Here is a 4,732-nt window from a genome sequence, read left to right on the forward strand (position 1 = left end):
CCCCCATACTTCTCTTTTATCCGATCGGACGTCATCCTTATCCGGTCTACCACAAGGAACCATCTTTATGCCACCAGTCGCTTACCTACCACCATCGAAGACCCAGAAGTCTCACATCTGCCCAATATTATCATCTCAGTCGGGTGGCAGAGCAACCTCGGCCCCGTCTGCTCCGAGTGGCCAGCGCCACATAACGGCGATCATCCTTTTGCCGACGGATGAGTGGCGCGATTCGGACAGCGCTGGAGCCTAGGCCCCAAAGCACCAGATAATCATCTAGGGTCCGATCGAACAGATATAGGCCGATGCATAGGTCCGTGCGGTGGTCATGCCTCTAGAGGAGCTTGCCGATAGTCATACCTAGATGTCAACTGGGGTAAGTATTTTATATATTACTATTCACCGCTCGACCCTAAGAACTTTTTGCTTCCTCGCAGTATTGGGTAGAGAATCTAGCCATGTGTCAAAAGCTGATATTTTTGGAGCAACAAGTTAAGTAACTACAGGCCCCGAGTGGCCAATCATCTGCTTCCCAAGCGCAGTTGGAGTAGATGAGTTCTAAGAAGGCTCAACTAAGAGCCAATCTGAGTGTGAGCGCCAAGCAACTGGAGGCGGAGAAGAGCAAAGGAGTCGAGCGGGCTGACCAATTGGCTCATCTTAATAAGCAGGTCAACTCCTTCGAGTCCAAGCTTAATTTGGTGAACACTAGAAAGCTCCGAGCCATCGAGGATTTGGAGATCAAAAATAAAGAATTTCGGGTGTTGGCCTAAAACCTAAAGGATACTGAGGTCATTTTGAAGACCGAGCGAGATGGGCGATCGGCAGACCAGATGGTGGCGAAGACCTAGCTCGCCGAAAAAGATGAAGAGCTGGCCCAATTGAAGGAAAAGCTAAAGGCTTCCCGCATGGCCTTAGAGACTTAGCAGGGAGCCGAGTCGAGTCGGTTTGACCTTATGAAACAAGGCTACATCCGCTCAGATACTTTTAATGATAAGATCTCTTATCGGGCACTCCGTCTATTTGACCTGGCTATCGACGGGACGCTTGATCAGCTGAAGGAAAGCGGCTACCTCCCCTCAAGGTCATCAGTCGAGACAAGTTGACTGAGTCACTGTCCGACGATGTTTTAGATTTTTTGGAGTGAGCTTGTGAGTTTTGCTTCTGTACAATTTTCTCAAAGTATCAATGAATGCATGTTCATCCAGCAAACTTCTATTTTTCTTTGTCTCTTTTCTGGTCGCTCGGCTTTTTCGACTTGTATTGCCGCATAAACTGTAAGTGTGGCCTTGTGTTTCTCTGATTGGCAACGGATTATCTTTTTCTTAAGTGGTCAATCAGTTCCGGCTTTAAGCTCTCTGCTCGACCATTTCGTGGTATAGTTTTAAGGTCGTCGCTTGACCGCTGATGAAGACATAAGTTTAAGGTCGCCGCTCAACCGCTGATGAAAACATGAGTTTAAGGTCACTGCTCGACCGCTGATGAAAACATGAGTTTAAGGTCTTCGCTTGACCGCTGATGAAGACATGAGTTTAAGGTCGACGCTCGACCGCTGGTGAAGACATGAGTTTAAGGTCGTTGCTCGACCGCTGATGAAGATATGGATTTAAAGTCGCCGCTTGACCATTGGTGAAAACAAGAGTTTAAGGTCGCCACTCGACCGTTGGTGAAGACAAGGGTTTAAGGTCGCCGCTCGACCGTTGATAAGTGAAAAACTTCGATTTTATTCTTGTTTGTCCTGCATACAGAAGGTAAATACCCAAATACATCTTCATTTGCTCTCGCACCTCTCATCCGGGTCTGTAGGATTGGAGGTGATTCACGCTCCACGGCCACTCAAGTCGTCTGTCGTCTTCGTCCTCCAAGTAGTAGGCCCCCTAACGAAGCTTCTGTACGACCTTGTAAGGTCCTACCCATGGAGCTTCGAGTTTGGTGACGTCGTCGTCTGGCTTTTTCTTTTTCCACACTAGATCACCGACCTGGAAGGACCTTGAGATCACCCTTCGGTTGTAGTTCTTCTTTATCCGCTGTCTGTATGCAATAAGCCGAACAACAGCCTTGTCTCGTGCCTCGTCGACCAAGTCTAGCTCTATCAATCTCTATTCGTCCTTCTCCTTGTCATAGTGCTAAACTCGGTCGGACTCCACCCCAACTTCCACCGGGACTAGTGGTTTACTACCGTACACCAGATGGAATGGTGTCACACTAGTCACCTCCTTTGGGGTCGTGCACATGGCCCACAGGACGCTTGGGAGTTCATCGACCTAGCTGCCTCCTACGTGGTCGAGTCGAGCTCTCAATCCTCTGAGTATCTCCCAATTGACGACTTCCGTTTGACCATTGCTTTGGGGGTAGGCCACTAAGATGAAGGCTTGCTGGATTCCGTAACCTTCGCACCATTCTTTGAGCTTCCGATCAGCGAATTGCCTCTCGTTATCTAAGACAAGCCAGCGGGGGATGCTGAACCAACACAGGATGTTTTGCCAGATGAATTTGATAACCATTTGCTCACTTATTCTTACTAGCTACTCGGCCTCCACCCACTTTGAGAAGTAGTCCGCAACAATGAGCAAGAACCTTCGTTGACTGGTTGCCATGGGGAATGGATGTCTTCATCTCCTCGATTGGTCAATGCGGGATGTTGTGGTACCTTTGACAGGATAGACAGGTGGCAACTGTCCGAGTGGCATCCTCTTGGAGAGTTGGCAAAAAAAATCCAGCAGGAGGATCTTTCGAGTCAGGGAACGACCACCCGGATGGCTTCCACAGGATCCTTGATGCATTTCCTGTAGGATGTCCTATGCGTCCTCTGATCAAACACACTTGAGTAAGGGTTTGGAGAAGACTCTCTTATAAAGTTGATCCCCGATCAAGGTGAACCATCCGGCCCTTTTTTTAATAGTTGCGTTGCTTCTTGGTCGGTCGGCATGGTACCCGCTCGGAGGAATTCGATCAGTGGCGATCTCCAGTCACTTGAGTAAACTACTCCCTCCATCCGGTCGATGTTCGCCACTAGGAAGACCTGTTTGATCGGCTGGTTGATCACGACTAGTGATAGTGAACTGGCTAACTTAGCCAATTCATCTGCTACTTGATTGTCCAACCGGGAGATCTTCTGTATAATGACCTCCTAAAAATTTACCTTTACCTTCTCGAAGGCTTCTACATACAACTTGAGTTGGGAGCTACTAATCTCAAAAGTCCCTAACAGCTGCTGGGCGGCCAACTGAGAATCTGAGTGAATGAGGACTTTTGTGGCTCCGACATGTTATGCTACCTGTAAGTCGGCTATCAAGACTTAATACTCAGCTTCGTTGTTGGTGGCCTGATAATCTAGCCGAACGGAGAGCTGTATTCGATCTTCCCTTGGTGAGATCAATAGTATGCCGATCTCGCCCCCCCTTGACGAGTGGAAAAACAGTTCACATATATTCTATAGGTTGCTTCTAGTTCCGCGTTCTGGACTTCTATGACAAAATCAACTAAGGCATGTGCTTTGATCGCCGTTCGAGGTTGATATTGACTATCAAACTTGCTTAATTCCATGGTCCATTTGATCAACCGCTCGGGCGTCTTTGGGTTGAGGAGGACTTTTCCTAAGGTACTATTGGTCTTGACGATGATCAGGTGAACAAGAAAGTAAGGGCGGAGTCTCCGAGCGGCAAGCACTAGTGCGTAAGTTAACTTTTCCAGACTAGTGTAGCGAAATTTGACATCTTTCAATATATGACTTAAAAAATATACAGGCTGTTGTTCGCGGTCATTCTGCTTGACTAATGTCGAGCCGACCGCATGCTCGGTGGATGGCAGATAGATCCAGAGAGACTCTCCTACGCTCAGCTTAGCTAGCACAGGCAAAGAGTTAAGATACTCCTTAAGCTCTTCCAAATCCTGGTCGCACTCTGCATCCCATTGGAATTTCGTAGCTCGATGCTGTTGAGATGTATACTATAAAGCCTAGCTTTTGTGTGAACATTTATTTTGAAATGAGAATCACTTTGCTCAAATATTTGCATTTTATATTTATATATATATTAATGCAGTTGTTCATTTAATTTATATTATAGATAACATGGTGTGTGGTGCCACACAGAAGATCATGTTATTAGTTTCTTATAAATTATAAATAGTGACTCACAACTAAGATGGATTAGGATAAATCATTGGAATGGTTGTAGTGTAATTTGGTATTAGTCTGTCTTGACTATAAAATTACACTAGTACACTATGTGTGTATTGAGCAGGACCGTTTGAGGTTGTTTGATTTATAATGACTACATAAAAGAACAGAACCTTTATTATTATGGATGTGCGTCCTCTTAATCTATATATAATAACAAACACGTATACTTAGTATTTATTTCTTTAACTTATCGATGGGTAAGATTTATTGGTTAAATCAATAGGCCCGATGAGTTGGGAGATAGTACTGTTTATATGGTGTGTTGTTGATTATAGAAGGAATCTGTGTCCTAATTATTTAGGCTGATGATGTCCCCTTGAGAAGCTCATAAGGATTATCATGTAAACCCTGCAGATGGACTTAGTCCGGCATGATAATAAAGTTGAGTGGTACTACTCTTGGAATCAGATGTTAATTAATTGAGTTATCAATAACTCATTTAATTAACGGACATACGATATCTTAAACGCAGGGAAATTAACGCACTCATGATAAGAAGGAGCCCATATTGTAATATGGGATTGGTGCGGTAGTTCAATAATAACCTTTTAG

This window comes from Zingiber officinale, chromosome 5B (assembly GCF_018446385.1).
Source record: "Zingiber officinale cultivar Zhangliang chromosome 5B, Zo_v1.1, whole genome shotgun sequence".
Classification (NCBI taxonomy): Eukaryota; Viridiplantae; Streptophyta; class Magnoliopsida; order Zingiberales; family Zingiberaceae; genus Zingiber; species Zingiber officinale.